The sequence below is a fragment of the Schistocerca gregaria genome, chromosome 2, assembly GCF_023897955.1.
Source record: "Schistocerca gregaria isolate iqSchGreg1 chromosome 2, iqSchGreg1.2, whole genome shotgun sequence".
In the NCBI taxonomy this organism is placed as follows: Eukaryota; Metazoa; Arthropoda; class Insecta; order Orthoptera; family Acrididae; genus Schistocerca; species Schistocerca gregaria.
In genome coordinates, this window is record NC_064921.1 from 276,166,241 (window position 1) to 276,190,707 (window position 24,467).

The window sequence follows — 24,467 nt, forward strand, 5'->3', positions numbered from 1 at the left end:
CGCTCCTTACACCAAGCGAGGAGTAGTTTGCCATTTACCGGCGTGATGTGTGGCTTGTGAGCAGCTGCTCGACTATGAAATCCAAGTTTTCTCACTTCCCGCCTAACTGTTACAGTACTTGCAATGGATCCTGATGCAGTATGGAATTCCTGTGTGATGGTCTGGATAGATGTCAGCCCATTATACATTACGACCCTCTTCAAATGTCGGCGGTCTCTGTCTGACAACAGGCGAGGTCGGCCTGTACCCTTTTGTGCTGTACGTGTCCCTTCACGTTTCGGCTTCACTACCATATCAGAAACGGTGGATCTAGGGATGTTTAGGAGTGTGGAAACCTCGCGTACAGATTTGTGACAGAAGTGACACTCAATTATCTGACCACGTTCGAATTCCGTGAGTTACGCGGAGCGCCCCATTCTGCTCTCTCCCTATGTCTAATGACTACTGAGGTCGCTGATATGGAGTACCTGGCAGTAGGTGGCAGCACAATGCACCTAATATGAAAAACGTATATGTTTGGGGTGTCGGGACACTTTTGATCACATAGTGTATATCTTCCAACCTCTCTCGTCTAAGCCCTGTACGAGTACAGTGGCTCCCTCTAGTGACATGCAAGATGTTCTCGGATGTCTTAACATATGTCCTTTCATCATGTTCTTTCTCCTACCCCGTACTTCCACATACAACCCTTTTTTATCCATGGTAGGGAGACCTTTCTCTTTTCCTATCTCATCAGTCCCCTTAATTTTAGCCAATTTTTGCCATACTTTTGCAACACTATATCTCAGACGCCACGATTTTCTTCTTTCCCGCTTTTCTCACAGACCATGACAGATTTCCATACAATGCTGTACTCCAGACGTATTATGCGTAGACATTTCTCTCAAATTAAAGGTTGTGCATGATAGAAATATACATCTTTTAATGAGCAATGCCTCTTTTTCCTATGGTAATATGCTTATTTTATCGTTGTTACTTCGTCCGTAATGTGTTATTTTGCTTCCAAGGTAGTGTAATTGCTTTTCTTCGTGACCACAAATTTTGATCTTAAGAATACCGCTAATCTTATTTATGTTACTGCTCACTACTTTTGTTTAGTCTCAACCCATATTTAGTCGGTTTATTGTCGATTGTGATGAGAATAACCCTACCTCTGAAGTGCTCACTCTCTGCCCTATCTTTCTGTTCATGCCGAATCCTGCTCCTGCCAAACCATCTGCTGCTGTTCCATCTGACCTGAAATACAAATCTTTTTTTCAGTTTCACTTCGCTGACCCCCACTATATCTAGACTGAGACTTTGCATTACCCTTTTCAGATTTTCTACCTTCTCAATTACGTTCAAAGTTCCACGCTCCGACTAGTAGGTTATTGGCTGATAATTCAGTCTCTTTCTCATGGTCACTCCCCTCTTGGCGGTGCCCTCTCGGAGATCCGAATGAGGGACTAATCCCAGATCTTTTGCCAATGGGGAGATCATCAAGTTATTTTTTCCAATACAGACAACATGTCCTGTGCATATACATTATGTACCTTTAAATTAGTGGTTTCCGTTGCTTTCTGAATCTTGATGCCATTCGTGATTGCTGATTCTTCCTTTAAGGAAGTGTCCCACTCCTAGGGCAAGAGTGCCCTGAAACTCTGTCCGCTCCTCCACTCTCTTTGACAAGGCTGTTGATAGAGTGAAGGTAACTCCTTTTGTACCGTTCTCGATGATGATTTTTAAACAAAATTTAATTAGTGGCTGTGTTTGAAATGGGGACCCTAAATTGCTAGACCAGGTGCCTGGACACCACCTTGGCTCTAGCTCGTCCACCGTGCCCTGCAGTTGACTGCAAGGCCAACGGCAAGCGCGAAGTGTACTGAAGGTCAGAATGGCTCGCCTGGGCATAGTTTTTTGACGAAATTCACTCTGTCCTTGTTTCAGGCTGTTACTGTCGCTCGCTTTCCCAATCTTCACGTGACGGGCGTGGTTAATTGTTTCATCTTCGCTTGTTGTCTGTTTTTGAAAGTGCTATCAGTGTCTTCTCGACGTACTCTGAATTATTCCGGTAAGGAGTGCTACATTCTGTATAGTGCAACTCTAGTATTAAAACAAAAAGTAATGTCCACAAGTCGATAACATTACGGCCCAGTGGTGAAGTCTTTCATTCTCAACGTAACCTCAAGCATTTTGCAGAAAATTACCACTGTCCCAAACAAATTTGTCAGGCGGCTATTATGGCAGAGAGTGCTAAATGTTCATCCTGTGATTTTGTAGGTAAGTTTTACACCTGAAACTTCATCGCGTTTCGTTTATTCAGGCATTACTTACAGGTGATAAAGGAAAGAGAGTTAGGTAATCCTAGTAGTTGCTTAAAACGTTTGCAAACTTGATCCTGCAGCGTCTCTTGATTCTAGTCAAAAGTTAATATAGGGGTTTGTACTGAAGCATATTTACCTCAGCCATGGGCCTGGATTCTTAGACAACTGTAAAAGGAGACTATAAAGTCAAATGAATATTTAATCAAGTATTAAGTTTTATAATATTGTTTATTGTAATTTTGAAAAATCCAACCTTCCTTACAAAACCCAAGTAATTTCTAATATACTTACAATAATGAAATGAATCTTACTCAACAAATACACGCTTTCTGTCCAACGTCACACGAAATACTGCCCTCTCATGCCAACATGGCTCCCACTATTAGTATAATCTTTTAGAATCCACCGTATTGCTGTAAATGGTTTTTTAAGGAAATGACAAAGAAAATTAATCTCTCCGAAATAGTACACTATTTCATTAACTACATTGGCTCTTACATATTAAACATAAAAGTGAATCTTAGCGCGTTTATTAATTTAAGCGTGTACAAATGCTTAGGTATCGAAAGTTAACAAAACTTTGGTTGTTTTTATTAATTACAGAAGATTTATTCTTAAGGTAATATTCCTAGCAATTACAGGACCTACGTCCTTCAATACAATTACGATGTAATAACTGGCTTGTTTGTATCTATTCCACAAGTACATATTTACCTATACCCCTACAGTATTTACGTCAGAAATTTTCTCTTTATGGTCGAAAAATATTTTTAAACGGGTTTTAAAGGAGTGTTACGTCTCAGTCCAACACCGTATTTGATGAATGATGAAACCTGGTTTCACCTTTATAACTTCGTGAATAGCCAGACTAACCTCTACAGTGCTACAAAAAACCATGATATTATGTATAAGATTCCTCTTCGCAATAAGAAAAGTAACGTTTTGTACGCTCCTTCTGGCAGTCGAATTATTTTACACCACTCCACTCCACGTCACTCATCAAATTTTCTAAAACTCGTACCCTAAGTTAAAGAAACATGAAATGCAGCACTGCTTTTACCAGCAAGTTGGGATAGGTGGTACACGTCTCGTCAATTGCTACTTCGTATTCAGGACGTCTTCAACAAAAGAAATCATAGTAAGCAAAGATTTATGTTCGACTCGTTCGCTAGACTTATCTGCTTGCGATTTTAAAAGGAAGGGTGTACGAAAACAACCCTAAAACGATAGACTAACAGAAGAAAAACTTACACCAGAGCACTGAAAAATCGGTATTGCATTGCGGCGTAAATCGAGTTGAAAGTGATTTATCGAGCATATAAATCCGTTTTCAATGTATGTTTTGATTTTTAAATTACTTTAATTTCTGTAACACTTTTCTCTTAAATAAAACTTTGTTTTTCTATGACTGAATGTGCGTGTTACTGTTACTTGGCCATTTTTATCTTGGATATAATGAGGTAGTACCATACACACATTTATTTCTGAAGACTTGATGTGACATATTGTTCTCGTATAAGGCACTATCCAGATACTGAAAGTATTTAATTACTCTACTGTTGTATCCCAGATACAGAAGCAACACTTCTTCTACAGCAAATTTCTTCCATTATTCTCACATGAAACGTACACAGCTGACTTGATGGTAAAAAGGTGCCAAAACTACTCCATTCAAATGAAAATGAACACAATTCAGTGCCCCCTCTCACTTCGCGTCCCTTTGCAGTGCTCACCATTGGAGGTATTTCTAAGCCTGTGCTATAAATCACTGTCTCACAAACGGTCTCCACGGCCGCGGCTGATAAATTGCAAGCACTTGGTGGCGCTCGACCCTGACGTAGGCAGTTGGAATAGCTGTGACGAAAGGCTCTTCAGGTCACTGGAATATCGTGGTCAAGAGACAGCGATGCAGTTGTCAGGGACTTGGGATAAGCTTACCACAATGTAATATCGAGCAAGTATTAAATACATCCCATAAGACAGAGGAGTGCGTTAAGCTTTCCAACAACCATGCTAATGTAAGAGAGACGTTTTCAATATGCAAGCATCGATGACAACACAATGCTGTAACAATTAACTGTTTTCAGTGATAGTTGAGACCCCACTGAGGGATGGTACAAGCGTGCGTGAGTTAAAAAAATATTTTTGCAATTTGACCAGTGAAAATAGCTTTCTTGGTCTTGCTGTTAACTGCACCCCTTCATCTTACTTCACTTTTTTACTCGATACAATTTCGGTACAAGTGCTCTTTAGCGATTTCGATCCATTCTCAGTTCTATCTCTCCTTCATTTTTTATTTAACATCAGCTGCGCCCTCAAAGCTAAAAAGTAACCGTCTGTACAGCGCCATAAAACACCATCTTCAAAATTTAAATGCTGGCGTACCGAAGAAGGAAGAGAACTTCTAAACTGATCACGAATTTAAAATCAAACCGGCGTCTTGTGTAAAAACGGAAGGCTGATGTTTACATTGACATTGTTAGTGCATATGAATTGTGTAAATACTATAAAAATAATAGGTTTAAAATGGTTAAAGCAGATAGACGTGCGTTGTAATTTGTGATTAAATAATAATAGAGTTGTTACAAACAAGGGCAGGTCTGGCGATAAAGTAAGTTTGAAACATAATTTGAAGAATTTTTGTGAGCATTCGCACTATTTCTTAAAACGAGATATATTTTTGAACCCGTCAAATTCCACGACATCGTATGCAAGGTAAACTGATATTTGAAATTGACCAAAACTTAGAGATTCCTTCAGAATTCTTGCAGACGTACTGTCATGTCACGTAAAATATTTGAATTTTAAAATAACTGATATTTTGGCTCTGCTGTAGTAGCAAAAACAGCGGATACTTAGTGATTTATATGATACCACCACAATGAGTCGAGGGCAGTTTTAATGAAATTGAGTATGTTCATGGGAACCTACAATTACTGACGGAAATGGAAAATGATCAATAGCTTGACCTAACGTAATCAAACTGAGACTCCAATATTTGCATGCCTTTGGGATAGGTTACTTAAAATTTCATCCTTATGCAAGCTTAATTTCAGTATAGAAAAAAAGTCATCCCTACAGAGCAAGAATGGCGTGAATACGTGAAGGCAATTTGGTGTGCCTAATGTTACTGTGAATCTTCAGGTGGAGATCGCAGCCCAGCGTATTAAGAGGACATGCTAGTGCAGCTTGTCGTCATCTGTTAGATTTCAAAAAAGTTCGAATCATTGGCATGAAGAGTATTTGATGATCACACCGACAGATGTCATAGGCACTTAGCTGCACTGCAGAGACTGTAGAATAAACGGTGTGGTGGAATGGACTCAGCACAAGAGTGTAGCAAAGAGAATATGCTCGAGTTCTTCCAGAATTACACAACGACAAGATCGTAGGATTGGTCGACAGGCTCTGGCGAGCAGACTGATTACAGCAGTTGAAATCCGGGGAGAGGTGAAGAGCACCGTGTCACCCCGGACTACAAGGAAGCTGGATTGAGACCTCGAACTGCTATGCACCGTTTACCACTGACATCACCCCACAGAGTCTTGAACACTGTAATGTCAGTTAGCTGGGACTTTGATTTACTTTTTTTGGTATTCAGCGATGAGTCTTACTTCTGTTTATGGTGGTCAGATCGACGCTAGCGACTGGCGGAAGGTCACAGGAAACGGTGACTATCGAGACCTCTCCTATTACCTTGTATCGTAGTGTGGAAAGCTATCGGATATGATAACAGGAATAATTTGGCAGTTGGTGGAGGGAGGCTGAATGCTCGCCAGTATGTGGGAAGGATGGTAAACCCACTTGCCACACCCCTCGTCGCCAGGGTACCAAACACCATATTCCAACAGGAAAGTGCAAGACTCCACACCACATTTCGCACAACAAAAGCCTGAGGAATCTACATATCCTTGATTGGCCTGTCGGATTACGTGTCATTCAGACCGCATGCCTGGGATACGATTGGGAAGATAAACTGACTTAATGAGATGGTTTTATGGTGTAGTAAGATGGCGTTCTTTGCTTCAATGCCTCGGCGAATACAAGAGTGTGTTACTGCCTATCGGGGTTACATCTCATTCCGATACTGATGATGTCCATGATGGCCGTCATATACATCATGGAATGAAAGTATAATCATTTAATGATGAACACCTCCACAAAAGCTGAGAAATATCGCATGGGTAATTCATGGTGTACCACTTTTCATTTGCATCAGCGTAGTTTTATTTTTCAAATTATCTAGCCAGAGGATGACGACAATCTTGTGATGTATGTGTCCAAATGGAGGCTGAAGGCACAAGAAAAAAACTGTTTTTTCTCTGGGACCGTTAACTGAGTGGAAGAAACGTCACATTGTTATTATTCTGCAAGGTCAGTGATAGTGCAAGACAAACGAGTCGCACTTCTTTCCAAGGGCATAAAAAAATCACAACCCTACAAGCCATGAGGGTTTTATATATTCCGAGTAACTGACTATTACTCTAGAAGAAGCTTTTTTATCAAGTTTGTTTTTTACAATGGGAAAAAAAGAACCTGCCTCTGTAAAGACGAAAATTACTAACAAATAACATATTGGCCTACAAAGAACCCAAGATTACCAATCAAAAGATAGAACACATCAAAGACGAAATTTGTTCAGTAGTCCAGACGAGAAGAGAGAGTTATCCTCATCTTACAACATTTCGCTGCTGAGATTTATATGAGATAAATCTCCTGGAAGGTTGCTCAAGCCTTTGGTAGTTGACATAAAAGATAAAATTCGGAGTTAGGGTGCTATTTGATGCCATACCAGTCTAGCCTTGCTGCAGATATCATGCATGGCCACATATGCTGAGTTTCAAGAAATGTAACATGGAAGCCACTCGACGGCTAACGCCACCAGGAAACCCATGACGCTCCAGTAAACATCTGCCTACCAATTTAAAATAAAGGACTACCATAAAGTGACATTGAAGTAATTTTTGATAGAAGGTGCATGTTACTGTTTTTAAATCATAGTCTGTGATTTAAAGATGTCGGATGTTTTAGTTAAAGCACATCAGAGTTATGAATTACATAATATTGTATAGGTTAGTGTCCAACCCGATAGCTGAATGGCCAGCGTGACGGACTGCCATCCTCAGGGGCCCGGTTTAGATTCCCGGCTGGGTCGGCATTCTCTCCGCTCAGGGACTGAGTGTTGTGTTGTCTTCATTATCATTTCATTCCCATCCAGCGCACAGGTCGCCCAATGTGGCGTCGAATGTAATAAGACCTGCACCAAAGCTGCCGGACCTGCCCTGTAAGGGGCCTCCCGGGCAATGACGCTGAACACTCATTTCCATTCCATAGGTTAGTTACCATCTATTAAGGAATTAAGCTGTAGTCTGAAAAGGACATCTCATGTAAAATAAGAAAATGTGACTGGATGTATTTCAATTGTATTCTTGTAGTCGATGCAACTAACTTTTTTAATTTTATTCACTGCTGTTTTCCATACTTAATTGAGTTATTAGTAATTAACAAATGCAATTAACGTTGATCAGCTCCACGAATAAATCAATCACACACATCTGTAACAAAGTGCAATGCATAAAACCGATCCCCAAGTGGACGTAAAAAATTAGTTACTACAGTGTAGGTAGCGACTGGCGTCATATCTGTGATTATGAGAAAATATTATCTAATTGGAAAAAAAGACATAACGTGATGTCAACGAAAGGACATCTGATCAGCTGCAAGAGCTGAAAAGAAATAATCCTACTCTCTACCACAAAAAGAGCTCTTCAATAATAATAGTGTCAAACAAAACATTGAATACAGATTAAGAAGAGAACTAAATTCAAAGGCTCTTGCTCAAACGAGATTGCTAGAGTCAGGGATACAGAGTAACAATCAGTTGTACCCTGGTCAGTTTGGTATCTACAGATTTTGAGATCGCTTTTCAATGTGTGATAATAATGAGATTTTGTAGTTTAATGAAAACCCAAGAAATCCCACCAAAAATCAGAAACCTAGTGAATAATATGTGACAGGGCATCAGATGCGCCCACATTGAACGCCGAATTAAGATTTGAGAACCTCTTGAATAAACGCAAGAGCGAAACATGGCTACTTCCTCTTTCCAATTACGTTTCTTCTCTCACTATGCAACTTTATGAGCAACAAAGTCTTCAAACTCGCGCCTTCGAAAATGACATTTGTTTCTTTCCCAACGCGTTCCAAGATCATCAAAGTTTCAATACGTAATCACTGAAACACTATACCTGACAGTTGCTAAAGAGAAACTACCAACTGCTAGCAGACAACTGACAATTGCTACGGAACACCCGACCAATGACAGTAAAAGAAAATACAGAGACCGACACGTGGTAACAACGGTGAAGCCTGGGCACGAATGCTCTGTATGCATTCGACAGTTCATGCAGTACAGTGTTTGACGAATGTTGTTGTGGAACCGATTAATGCGATATTCCATGAGGTACAGCAAATGGCTGCAACATATCATTAAAGTGCTTACAATCGTGGACAAGCAGTTGGATGGCTCAAACGCGGTCAAACTGTCACTACCATGGCCACACTCATGGGTGTATCCACAAGCCACATCGCACAATTAAAAAAGGCCGCTGAAGGTGAAAACGTGCCGGTAGTTGTAGACGGACCACCACACCGCAAGAGGATCGATACATAGTCCTAGTGGCGAAAAGGAACATACACCTTACTCCTAGGAATGTTGCTACAGACCTTGCAACCGCTACGAGTACACGTTTCTCAGACAGAAGCATTGTGCAGCAATTAAATCATGCTGGTTTGTATGTTCGGAAGCCTATTGAATGCATCCCACTTCAACCACATCATCATCGACGAAACGTTCGTTAGTGTAGGGAGCATGGCACTTGGGGTCAGCAACAGTGGTCCAGAGTGATGTTCTCCGAAGAATTCCGCTTCATTGTGGCTGGTGATTCTGTCCACCAGTCAGTGTGAATAGAAAGAGGGAGAGAGAGAGAAAAGGAGGCGGGGCATGCTTTACACATAACAGAATGTTCATGAACGTCTTCAGTATGGTGTGGGCGAGCATTATACAATTTGATCGAACACCGCTGTATATCTTCACGCGAGGTTCTGTTAGAGCACAGAGGTACTGGAAGCAGATCATTCAGGAGCATGTCCGTCCGTTTGGAGGGGGGGGGGGGGGGGGGGGGGGGGTGCGTAGGTTCCGATTTTTAGTTTATGAACGATGCCGGCCCACACAGGACCACTAAGGTATCGGATACAGTGGAAAGTGAAGACAGTGAACGCCTGCATGCTCCCCAAGTCTAACTCTATAGCGCATGCCTGGAAAGCTCTCTGCAGACGTGTGTCTGAAGAAACACTCACTCCCCGAACCGTGCAAGTACTGAAAACTGCTTTGAGAGTGGAGTGGAACAATATCACCAAACGACTCCTCAACTGTTTCGTATCAGGATGGTTAGATGCAAAAAATATGCATTAGTGCCCAAGGAGGGCATATTCCTCAATGAAAGTCCGATTAGACCATTATGTTTGAAGTCTGAGCTGTGTCAAACGTGAACGTTGCTTTTTCTGTTATCATGCTTTCCCATGCTAGGAAACCTGTACCATTTTTCTCTATAAATTCACCACTCCATCTCTATTATGAACATACTGTGTGCCATGTCATCCATCATTGCCTGTCCAACAATACCTCTGTTCCTCAGCAATTATATGTTCCTCAGCAATTATCAACCAGTGCACATGAAGCTCGCCTCAGGGTGAAGACTATCAAGGAAATGCAATAGTCAACACATCGTGGAAAGGCGAAGATTCCAGTGCTTCTGTTACCTTAGCAGCACCATCACAATGGATGGAGGTACAAATGAGAACGTGGAACACAGTGAATAGAGCAAGAGTAGCATTTGTAAAACTTCAAAAGCCGAATATGTAGATCAAGGCCACCATGCACTGTACAGTGCCTTGAGTAGTTTTTACATACCTGCAGATGTAACAACAAGAACATCGTTCTTTGTCTTACAGAGCATTATTCAATCCACACCTTATTATGGCTATGAACCATGGAATGTACAACAAATATAAAAAAGTGCAAATTTTTATCAGGAAATTATCTGTTTCATCATTGGTTTGACCTGCCGATGAACAGAGCCCTTTGGATACCGCACCTAAAAATGTCCATTAGGCTGATAAAGAAACAGCATAGATGCCACAGTTTTGGTCATACTCAGGGAAAATTAGAAAATGTTGTCACTGTACATTGTTCATGTTGAACCAAAAAAGTTTAAGGAACATTACAGACTTGAATTATGGGAAGGATAAGACTAGTGACAAGACTTGAATGGCAAATAATTTCTTGTTAGAGTGTTAGTACATGAATGATCCATTGTTCATTTTTACAATAAATGACTGCTGTCCAAAAATATCAGACGAAAGTAACTTTACCAATCATAAATTTATCTACATTCCCATAAAAATAATTTTCATTTAATTAAAAATGATTTATTGAATTAAAATTTTATATTCGAAAAACTAAAATTTTAAAAAAGATTCTACAATTTATACAAATTCAGTAACATGAATTGGACGCTCTTTATTTTGTTTTTTACCTCAATAAATCAAATGTAATCCAATAATTTTGTATAATTCATCACTATCATTTGTAAAGATTTTAGTGTAACAAATCAGGAATAGTAATTTTATCTTATCCTCTAAAAGTAATAAAACTTTTTCTGCAAATTTAGTTTGTAAAATATCTGATAATTTAGTGAACATTTCTACACTACCATTACCATATTTTTTAGTTCAGTTAATAGATTTTCAATGCTATCTTTTGTGTCATTTTTATTTATACAGAAAACATTAAAGGTTTTCAAAAGTTAAAACATTTTCAAATGTTTGGAAAAGTTTTAATTTTTGAAAATCTGAAGCCAGTTTTCTGGAAATATTTCAAAAGTAAATGAAAATATGAAGTTAAAGCTTCTTTAATTTTTTCTAATTATTCATTCATTTACATAATCAAAAATTTTCAGTAAGCATTCTTTTTTTACTATACATAAGAACATAGTGTGCAGTTGTATCATTAAATAATTTTTCACTAAGATTGGACACAATTGGATTATTTGACCAGTAACAATGTTTATCCTTCTAGACATATTTATTACATAGATAGGATAATTTTGGGCCACACTTCTAAAATCTCTAAAAGCAATGTGAGGCTTTAAAAAGTTATTTGAGAATCAAGATTCCATTATTCATAAGGGAAAAACTAGATTTCATCCATTTTCACATAAATATTTTGTAATTTTACATGAACAAATAAAGAAGAATCATTTAATTGATTATTTTTTTGGTTAGTTGGGAAAACAACAAAAATAATTAGTAATATCGAATACAAAATTTCTTGTTCCATGTAATGCAGAAAAGTCAACTGTTTGTAGTTCAAAGCAAGAAATTGGAATTTTTAGATTTTTTGGACTTTCTTGTCCTAATTCAAGCGGATATTCCACTTCATATTTAACAACAGGAACATGAATTTCCACAATTTTAACAACAATTCAAGCTTCTTTTGGAAGTGTACTATTATCACCATCAGTAGGAAAGAAGCATGGAAACCTCATGATCTTTTTTTGAACTCCAAGTAAAAATTACCATTAAATCACCCTGGCACACAACTTCTTTATAATCTTTAAAAAATCCACCAAATAATTCTGATTGATAAAGTACCTCATTTTGTTTGTTTTCAATTTAACCATTATTAAGAATGTGGCCTTTCTTATTTAATCCATTTGGTAGGGATTGAGTTAACTGAATAAGAGTTGATGAGGATATAAAGGGATTTTCTATCCTACATAAAATTTTGTTTCTTTTTTAAATTGTAATAACATCAAACAAATTTAATACATTTTTATCGATCAGTTTAATATTCCATCTGTGTGAATTACCTCAAAGGTCACATATACTTGTGAGCAATCAGAATACATCCAACCATCACCAATATTAATATTAACTTCTGTTTCCAGTTTACGATGATTAAAATTATTTTTAGTTTTCTCATTAACAGGAAACGAGTAAAATTGATAACTCTTGATTGGTTCATGATTTACTAAAGGAAAAATGTTTTAAAATCATTTCTGAAACAACTGTTATATAAGCATCATAGAAGTCAATCAAATTATCATTTTCGTCACTTATAGTTATTCCTTAATTCTAACTAGTATTAACAATAGGAATATTTAAATGATGATTTCATTCATAAATTATTGGGCCACCAAATTCAGCTTTTGGCTTAAATGCAGGAAGATAATAGTGTCTCAATGAAAATGATCAGTATGTTTACGAAATAGTCCATCAGCCAAATTAAAATTTAGATTTGTTAATGGAAATGGAATGATCTTAGAAACATTTTTAGCAACACCCTATTCATTAGCTTCAATAATTTAAAAACGAAATCCTAAAACTTGACCAATACTATCTTCTCTATCCATAAATAAGTCACCTTCAGTCACAAATATATTTAAAGTTTTAACTTCTTTAATTAGGTTTTTGTTGATGGAATAAATTTTTTAAAATTTTTCAAATTTTTCTCACCAATGGAATTTCTATCATTTCTTTGTATAATTTATTGTGTTTTAGATAATATATGGGGCTAACAAAGTTGAATAAAAACTAACAAGTAAAACTCTTTTATAAGTTTCTCTTATGGAACAGTTAATCTCTTTTTCAGTACACATTAATTATCACTCAATTGAAATAACCTTCTCATTAATATTATGAAAAACTATGCAAATAAATGATGGATTGGGAAAATAAAATAAAAATTCCAGAAAAGATATTAAAAATAAACATGGTGAACTTTTACCAAATTCTATTCAACGTTCAGTAATAGTGGTCGGGAAATACCACATTAACAATTGATAATTATAGGACAGATAGTTAAACCAAATGAATTATCATTAGTACATTTATTCAAAAAGTTTACTCAATCAAAACATCAGTAATTTATAAAAAGATGCGAAAAATTCAGGATAAAATTAATGAAAAAATTGTTACTTTACTTGAAAATAATGAGAAATTATTTCATTAGATGTATGTGAAGATAATTCAGTTGTAGTTTGTGATGATTTCAGTTTTAAAAATCAAGATATAAGTAGCAAACATTTTACTAGAGGGAGATATGCAGAAACAGATTGCTATTAATTAAGCCCACATTTAAAAAATACCAAAACAATTAGTTAGACATAATTTAAATTTTTTAAGTAATTTTAGACAAGGTGATCCATTTTATTATGAATTTATTAGTGGAGTTTCAAGTTTGATAAATTTAAATGAATATGTAGAAAATGCTGGAATAAGAAAAAATTACGTTTTATTATGATAGATATGACAAGAATCATTATTGAAGGTAATCTTAGAGAAAAGATGAAGGATATATTAAACATTGAACACAAATGTTGAATGTAAGGGTTAAACATAAATGTTGAATATAAAACGAAAAAGGTTACTGTGTTTTTTATCTTTAGTAACTGCTTGCAACATACGATATATAAGATGTAAAAAAAAAGCCAAACAAAACAGAAGACTGAAGGAACAATTAGAAGCACCATTTGCAAAGTGGAAAAATTACCGGGAACAGAACATGAAAAATTTGAAAAGGAGGAGAATCAGTTATCGATAGAATTGAAAAGTCAGCCATGGAATTGAAGGATCAGGGGAAAAAAACCTTTAAAGGCAAAAAGGTAGAAAACAAATGGTTCATTTTAATCTTCATTTTTAGAGGAATGTAATGATATTCCATCAGTAAACAATATGATAGTGATAAAGAGGCTATACATTGAGTTAACCGGAAATATATAGTTGTTTTAGAGAATTATAAAGAATAAAAACAAAATTAAATAAAAAAGATGTAAAAAAATTGAAGTTTAAGAATGCTAGATTTTATCAATACAGACAAGGTAATGTTTCTGGATTAAGACCTGTTGGTCCTCATAAATATACTGAAATAGCAGTAGGATGCGTTAGCTAGAAATTACAAACTGGTCAAAAAGAATATGAAGGAACAAATCGATTAATGAATCTCTTAACTAAGAAACAAATTAGTTACAGAATTTGATTCTTTTGATTAACAATATTTTGGTGGAACTTTATATGTCTCACATTCTGTGTATAAAGAAACTAATCAAAATTAAATAAAATAAATTAATGAAATAAATTTAATTATTTGATAAAAACTATTGTTAAAGAATATTTATTTAGTTCATAAAGAAATCTTAGTGATTCATTTTAAAAAATTCGTGAAAATTTAGTAAAACATTTTCAGAGAAAATAGTTGAATATGTTTGGATGGACGATGTTCATCAGTTAATTGACAGACTAGCAGTAATCCACGTAGAGAAACTATCTTGGAATAAAAATTAACATAATTAAAAAGTGGGAATAACTCAATGTTAACTAATAAATTTAGTGAGATTTTTTAATGTTGCAAAAGTAATTTCTTATTAAATTAGATATTTGGATTCTATGCCACAGATATTTTGGAAAAGTGAAAAATATTGAAAAGGATTAGTTTATACTTTAACTAATAAATTACCATTTGAAGTGTTCCTCAGGGTATCGATTTTAAATTAAATTAAATTAAATATATGAACTGTTTTTGAAATATATTATATGCTAAACTCAATAACGATTTAGGAAACATAAATGATTTTAAAACATTTGAAACAATAACTAATAATGAACTAATTTCAAAATTTAAAATTTTTGTATTATAAAATAATATTGAATGTAATTAACCAATTTCAGAAAAAGTAACTACATTGTTATTATATTGATCTTAAAGGTAGAAGAATTACGAATGTAACTGATCCAATTGATGCAAAAAATACAGTGAACAAACGTTATTTGCAGAATGCGTTGCCAATTCTTGTTACAAACCTGACTCTACATGTACATATACATACACACATATATATATATATACATATAAGTAAGCCCTTGATACGAATTTAAGTAATATTAAAGAAAAGTATATAATAAACAAATATTTGAATACACTTCTATGAGTGGAGGCGAGCAAAAAATGCACAATCTATCTGATTTTATTCTTAAAATAGTTATTGTTTCTGATGACAATGTAAACAGAAATTTACGTTACAATGATTTCGATGTTTCAATGGCTGTTCTTAACAAATTTTACAAAATTACTCCTGGCATCCAGTCGATCAAAGTATAATGCAAATCAAATTTTATATCAGTAAAACTAAAAAATTACATTAATACTGTTCCAGCTGATGTAAAGCTAATTATATTGGGCGAAATTATTTAATTACTTTTTATTACTTATAAGTGGATATTGATACATTTGATTTTTCTGTTTGAAATGCAAAAGGTTTACTGAAACAACCTACTCTCATAGATTAACAACTAAAACTGGAAGGCAGAGAATTGAATGTCTTTGTACCACATGTCACACTGATAATAGTATATTCATTTAAAAAATTGTTGGCGGAGGTTTAAATGTTCATGGAGAAATTATTACAGAATTACACCAGCCAATGACAAAAAAATTTTAAAAGCAAAAATGTAATTTCTTTGGAGCACATGATTTATGACAAGCTGATTTAGTCGAAATGGACTCTGAGAAATTAAAATGAATTTCTAAAATAAATAAACGATATAAAGATTTCTTAACCATTGTAAATGTTTTTAAAAATTTGCTTGGGCTATTCCAGTTAAGGACAAAACAGGATAAAATATGGTTGATTCCTTCAAAACGTACTGGACTCAAGGAACCAAAAAAATTTACAAACAGTCTATGGCATAGAGTTTATAATAAAAAACAAGAATTAATGAAAAATTTAATTTAATCATTATTCAACTTGTAGTGTGTTAAAAGCATCTGTTGTTTAAATAAATTGAATATTAAAAGAAAAGATGTGTAAGAAAAAAGAATTATAAATGGGCTGCCTTAGTTTCTAAATTACATGATGAATATAATTTAGCAAAACAATCAATGTCAAAAATGAAGCCAAAAGAAGTAACCAAAGAAAATGAAAAATCTTATTGAACACAATTTATGTAACAAATTTGTTAGTTACTGAAGCTAAATATAAAATTGTTGATAAAGGAAGAATAAGGATATACTGTTAACGGTATGACTGAAATTTTTGAAAATGAAGATGTTATTCATTCCAATACAATCACGTACAAATTGAAGATATTTATGGTGAGCAAATGAAAGAAAATTTTTACAAGAGAGAACTACTGAAAATTAATATTGCTCCAGTTTGCCTTGTTGAAAAACATTTAAATTAGAAAGGTAATAAAGTATATGTTAAAAAGTTTGGGTTTGATAATTCACACAACTGGTAGATAAATAAAACTAATGTAATTTTTTAAAAATGTTTATAAAAAGCTAATAGATAATTGGAGAGTGTTGTTGAAAATTTTAATATATTTAACATTGAATATAATATTCATTATGCTTACTGTTTTATTAAAGAAGACAGAGTGTATTTTGATAGTTAAATATACATTAGCCAATATGACTTCTACATCTACATCTACATGACTACTCTGGAATTCTCATTTAAGTGCTTGGCAGAGGGTTCATCGAACCACAATCATACTATCTCTCTACTATTCCACTCCCGAACAGCGAGCGGGAAAAACGAACACCTAAACCTTTCCGTTCGAGCTCTGATTTCTCTTATTTTATATTGATGATCATTCCTACCTATGTAGGTTGGGCTCAACAAAATATTTTCACATTCGGAAGAGAAAGTTGGTGACTGAAATTTCGTAAAAAGGTCTCGCCGCGATGAAAAACGTCTATGCTGTAATGACTTCCATCCCAACTCGTGTATCATATCTGCCACACTCTCTCCCCTATAACGTGACAATACAAAACGAGCTGCCCTTTTTTGCACCCTTTCGATGTCCTCCGTCAATCCCACCTGGTAAGGATCCCACACCGCGCAGCAATATTCTAACAGAGGACGAACGAGTGTAGTGTAAGCTGTCTCTTTAGTGGACTTGTTGCATCTTCTAAGTGTCCTGCCAATGAAACGCAACCTTTGGCTCGCCTTCCCCACAATATTATCTATGTGGTCCTTCCAACTGAAGTTGTTCGTAATTTTAACACCAAGGTACTTAGTTGAATTGACAGCCTAGAGAATTGTACTATTTATCGAGTAATCGAATTCCAACGGATTTCTTTTGGAACTCATGTGGATCATCTCACACTTTTCGTTATTTAGCGTCAACTGCCACCTGACACACCATACAGCAATTTCTAAATCGCTTTGCAACTGATACTGGTCTTCGGATGACCTTACTAGATGCTAAATTATAGCATCATCTGCGAACAGTCTAAGAGAACTGCTCAGATTGTCACCCAGGTCATTTATATAGATCAGAAACAGTAGAGGTCCCAGGACGCTTCCCTGGGGGACACCTGATATCACTTCAGTTTTACTCGATGATTTGCCGTCTATTACTACGAACTGCGACCTTTCTGACAGGAAATCACGATTCCAGTCGCACAACTTAGACGATACCCCATAGCTCCGCAGCTTGATTAGAAGTCGCTTGTGAGGAACGGTGTCAAAACTTTTCGGAAATCTAGAAATACGGAATCAACTTGAGATCCCCTGTCGATAGCGGCCATTACTTCATGCGAATAAAGAGCTAGCTGCGTTGCACAAGAGCGATGTTTTCTGAAGCCATGCTGATTACGTGTCAATAGATCGTTCCCTTCGAGGTGATTCATAATGTTTGAATACAGTATGTGCTCCAAAACCCTACTGCAAACCGACGTCAATGATATAGGTCTGTAGTTAAATGGATTACTCCTACTACCCTTCCTGAACACCGGTGCGACCTGCGCAATTTTCCAATCTGTAGGTTCAGATCTGTCGGTGGTCGAGCGGTTGTACACTCCTGGAAATTGAAATAAGAACACCGTGAATTCATTGTCCCAGGAAGTGGAAACTTTATTGACACATTCCTGGGGTCAGATACATCACATGATCACACTGACAGAACCACAGGCACATAGACACAGGCAACAGAGCATGCAGAATGTCGGCACTAGTACAGTGTATATCCACCTTTCGCAGCAATGCAGGCTGCTATTCTCCCATGGAGACGATTGTAGAGATGCTGGATGTAGTCCTGTGGAACGGCTTGCCATGCCATTTCCACCTGGCGCCTCAGTTGGATCAGCGTTCGTACTGGACGTGCAGACCGCGTGAGACGACGCTTCATCCAGTCCCAAACATGCTCAATGGGGGACTCATCCGGAGATCTTGCTGGCCAGGGTAGTTGACTTACACCTTCTAGATCACGTTGGGTGGCACGGGATACATGCGGACGTGTATTGTCCTGTTGGAACAGCAAGTTCCCTTGCCGGTCTAGGAATGGAAGAACAATGGGTTCGATGACGGTTTGGATGTACCGTGCACTATTCAGTGTCCCCTCGACGATCACCAGAGGTGTACGGCCAGTGTAGGAGATCGCTCCCCACACCATGATGCCGGGTGTTGGCCCTGTGTGCCTCGGTCGTATGCAGTCCTGATTGTGGCGCTCACCTGCACGGCGCCAAACACGCATACGACCATCATTGGCACCAAGGCAGAAGCGACTCTCATCGCTGAAGACGACACGTCTCCATTCGTCCCTCCATTCATGCCTGTCGCGACACCACTGGAGGCGGGCTGCACGATGTTGGGGCGTGAGCGGAAGACGGCCTAACGGTGTGTGGCACCGTAGCCCAGCTTCATGGAGACGGTTGCGAATGGTCCTCGCCGATACCCCAAGAGCAACAGTGTCCCTAATTTGCTGGGAAGTGGCGGTGCGGTCCCCTACGGCACTGCGTAGGATCCTAAGGTCTTGGCGTGCATCCGTGCGTCGCTGCGGTCCGGTCCCATGTCGACGGGCACGTGCACCTTCCGCCGACCACTGGCGACAACATCGATGTACTGTGGAGACCTCACGCCCCACGTTTTGAGCAATTCGGCGGTACGTCCACCCGGCCTCCCGCATGCCCACTATACGCCGTCGCTCAAAGTCCGTCAACTGCACATACGGTTCACGTCCACGATGTCGCGGCATGCTATCAGTGTTAAAGACTGCGATGGAGCTCCGTATGCCACGGCAAACTGGCTGACACTGACGGCGGCGGTGCACAAATGCTGCGCAGCTAGCGCCATTCGACGGCTAACACCGCGGTTCCTGGTGTGTCCGCTGTGCCGTGCGTGTGATCATTGCTTGTACAGCCCTCTCGCAGTGTCCGGAGCAAGTATGGTGGGTCTGACACACCGGTGTCAATGTGTTCTTTTTTCCATTTCCAGGAGTGTAGCATTGCAATACATGTCTGCATTCTCCTCGGCCCGGCGCAACAGTGGAACAGTGTGACACATCGTACAATATCAGGGGTGACAGTCCGTCGCCGTTTATTGCGGCATGGGTTACGTCCCGTCATCCACTTCTCCGCCGACCTTTGATAAATATGCAGAAACATGTTAGACGACCAAGCTGAGTGGAACAATGTCACTGGGTACAGGAATGGCATCGGATCGTGTTTGTGGACGAAGCCAGGTTCTGTTTGTTTCTATATGAATGCCGCATTTTGGTTCGCTGCAGACAGTGGAAGCGGCACCACAATGAGTGCATTCGCACAAGACATGCAGCGCCAAATCAAGGCCTTATGGTGCTGTGTGATGTTGGTAGTGTAGGGTACAACGACAAATCGCAGCTGGTGTCTGTCCGTGGCACTGTGAGCTGTGTGACCTACACGAATGACATCTTACGACCAGTAGCCATACCCTTTCTGCACGACACCCCAGATGTTATTTTTCAGAATGACAACACACGACCTTGGCGTGTCTTCTGGCCTGCCAGATCACCAGACCTGTCGCATATCAAAATTGTGTGGGTTATGGTGAAACGACGGGTGCAGCGCTGCTGTGACTCAATGCCAACCATCACAGATGAACTTTGGAACCAGGTGAATGTAGCATGCATGGCTACACCACAGGACGCTATTGGGGCCATATACATGTAGATGCCATCATGCGTGGAACAAGTTAACAGGGACCGTGGCAGGCTCTGTGCCTACCAGGCAACAGGACCCATGCTGAACCGAGGTGACTGAAATGCTGATCATTTCTGCAGAAAATACTGATGTACTTGTCCTGTGAATATGAGGACAAAAGCTCCAAAGGCGCCACGATGCGAGCTTTTATCAGTGCCATAGACTCGTCACTTGAAATACTTCCACCAGCTCCACGGGCGGCGCTGGAGATATCGACTTCGCCTCGGCCAATTGCCGGCCGAGTACAAACCACCAATGGCCGGACGACAACGGACAGAAGCCTACACGGAAGACAAAAGAGCAGCTCTCGCCCACTTGGTTACAAAATACCGCCCAGGGCAGACTTAGACAGGGAACGTCGTTTAGTGAACTCTTAGAAGTGAACTGACAGTTGTTGTGAACTGCATTTGCTATGTACTGTGAAGTTTACCTAGAATTATTTGCACTTAGCCATTGAGGGCCTTCTTGTGTGATGTTGCAAGCAGTGTTGCAGACTTCAAATTCAACTAGTCAGAGCCGCGCGGGATTAGCCGAGCAGTCTGAGGCGCTGCAGTAATGGGCTGTGCGGCTGGTCCTGGCGGAGGTTCGAGTCCTCCCTCGGGCACGGGTGTATGTGTTTGTTCTTAGGATAATTTAGGTTAAGTAGTGTGTAAGCTTAGGGACTGATGACCTTAGCTGTTAAATCCCATAAGGTATCTAGTTCTAAGAGACTCATGCTAGCAGATGTTTGTGTTTCAAATTCTGGAATATTCCATTCGTCTTCCCTGGTGAAGGAATTTCGGAAAACTGCGTTCAATAACTCCGCTTTAGCGGCACAGTCGTCGATAACAGTACCATCGGCACTGCGGAGCAAAGGTATTGACTGCGTCTTGCCGCTTGTGTACTTTACATGCGATCAGAATTTCTACGGATTTTCTACCAAATTTCGAGACAATGTTTCGTTGTGGAACCTATTAAAGGCATCTCGCATCGAAGTACGTGCCAAATTTCGCGCGTCTGTAAATTTTAGCCCATCTTCGGGATTTCGCGTTCTTCTGAACTTCGCATGCTTTTTCCGTTGCCTCTGCAACAGCGTTCGGACCTTTTTTGTGTACCACGGGGGATCCGTTCCATCTCTTACCAATTTATAAGGCAAGAATATCTCAATTGCTGTTGCTACTATATCTTTGAATTTGAGCCATATCTCGTCTACATTCGCATAGTCAGTTCGGAAGGAATGGAAATTGTCTTTTAGGAAGGCTTCTAGTGGCACTTTATCCGCTTTTTTAAATAAAATTATTTTGCCTTTGTCTCCGATGAATTTGGAAGAAATGGTATTGAGCCTAGCTACAATGACCTTGTGATCACTAATCCCTGTATCAGTCATGATGCTCTCTATCAGCTCTGGATTGTTTGTGGCTAAGAGGTAAAGTGTGTTTTCGCAACCATTTACAATTCGCGTGGGTTTGTGGACTAGCTGCTCGAAATAATTTTCGGAGAAAGCATTTAGGACAATCTTGGAAGACGTTTTCTGCCTACCACCGGTTTTGAACAAGAATTTTTGCCAACATACCAAGGGTAGGTAATGTTGAAATCATTCGAGGATTTTAAATTTGAGTTAATGAAATCAACTGGTCCGAATGAATTTTGCATGTTAGAAGTATATAAAAATAGAAAAATATTTTTGAAAGTTACTTCAAATTTAATTATGAAAATAGTGTTTGAAAAGTTAATTTTATATACTAAGATTGGTTATATCATCACAACCTTGTTCTTGTGAATAATTATTCGAAGCATTGAAATAAATTTGGTGTCAATTAATTCTTAAAGTTTCTCTTACTCATTGATTTAAATTTCTGAATTTGTTTCATAATTAATTATTAAAAATTCTTCGCAATTTAGAGGTATCTTTATGTTCATATCTATTTTATTTTGTGCAATTTTAAGTTATAGAGCAACAGCCTTGCCACAGTAGATACTCTGGTTCCTGTGAGATCACTGATGTTAAGCACCATTGGGAGTGGCCGGGTGACCATCCAGCTGCCATGTGCTGTTGCCATTTTTGGGGTACACTCAGCTTCGTAAAGCCAATTGAGGAACTAGTCGACCAAATAGTAGCGGTTTCGTTCCAGAATACCATCATTACAACTGGGAGAGCAGTGTGCTGACCCCATGCCCCTCCTATCTGCATCCTCCTCTGAGAATGACACTGCAGGTGGATGCTCCCATTATGCTTTTTGTTTTACCTTTAAGTTATGCTTGAGCAACATAATATTCACAGTTAAAAACAATTAATCTGAAAATTACAAAAGTTGGTCTTACATGTCGAATACTTGTTTGAGGAACAACATGACGTAGCAAACTATTTATTTGGTCATTTCTTTCATGTAAAATTCCTACACCTTTCAGAATGACATTTTCACTCTGCAGCAGAATGTGCGCTGATATGAAACTTCCTGGCAGATTAAAACTGTGTGCCCGACCGAGACTCGAACTCGGGACCTATGTCTTTCACAAGCAAATGCTCTACCATCTGAGCTACCGATTCACGCCCGGTACTCACAGCTTTACGTCTGCCGAATGGTAGGAGACAAGATACTTTTGAGTGGGTGGTAAAACATATTCATAAATCCAATGTTGAAACTGTTTGGCAAAATGCATTATGGATGTCATAAATAAAGAATATAATCATGGATCATTTATAAAATGTGTACATGAATGTAAGTATTGTCACTGGCTACACATCAGTTCTTAAATTATTTCAATGTATCTATTTTTCACCTAGCCTATCAAGGCATCTCTCGAATTAACGGTTCCTATATATCATAGACATCTTTTGCTATAAGCAACATATTATTTCTCATCGATAACTATCATTGTTTGTTGTATACATTTTAGATTTTTGGATCCACAAGGAACATCATTTATATATAATTAAATAAAGATATTTTTATTTTTTAATTCCAATAATTTTTATTCATTATAAATGGAAAACTAAAAGAAAATGATTTGTCCATTGTGCAATCAGGAAAAAAAAATCATAAAGAAATTAAAATAACAAGAAAATATGCCTTTGGGTTGTATTGATTGTATAAAAAGAAGCAAAAAGAGTATAGGGAAAATAAATATGAGTGCATAAAAGAACTTGTTCATATCTGATATAATTAATCATTTATTTGTGAAAAACATGGAAAGGAAATCAAAAAATTTTCTAAATATAATCATAACTGGAATCAGTCTAGAGAATCAGAAAAAAGCTCTAATTCATAAAAAACAAAGACAAAGAGATTATCAAAAGTTTGAACCTATTTGTGGACAATTTTTTGATGAAATATACTTGGAAAAGCTAAAAAAATTACATACCAGAAAACACTATTAAAAACTAATAATTTTCTGTTTTAGTTAATCTTCTGTGCAATTCTCTGGTTCCTGTAAGTTCGTTTTTGAAATCTTTTATTTGGGTTTAATTTATAAGTACCACATGGTACTTTAGTAATTTCATCTCATAAAATAACATGTTTATCATTGACAACTCATGTTTAAAAGAACTAAGCAAATTCATTTTTCCATATTATTTTATTTTGTTTCCTAAACGCTTCCAATATCTTCAAAAGTAATTCCATTTTTCGGAATAGATTTATAACACTTTTAGATTCTGCTCTTTTTATCACCACCCATGCTCTAATACAATTTTAACACAATTTTCATCTTACATTTTTCCTAAAACTTTCATACTGTCTGGCATAATTCCATACATATTATGTTGGATAATCACTTGTGTCAAAGTAATCAATCATCGATTTCAGGTCATTATAGAAGTTCTTAGATGGTATATCATAAACAAAAGGATCAGTATCCATATAAAGTAAATCTATATTTTTCACCACATTTTCGAAATGTCTAGAATACTCATTAAAATATAAACTGATTTTTTGAATACTGTTTTCATTTTTTTAAGTTGAACTGCTACTAGATTTCTAAAAATACTCTAGTAAGTTCATGATTTGGTTTTGAAATGTAATTCAAGTATTTTCTTGGACCTGTAATTATGTTAGTATTTTGTCTACTTCTAAAGTTTTATATTTTTCCAAATATTGAATTAT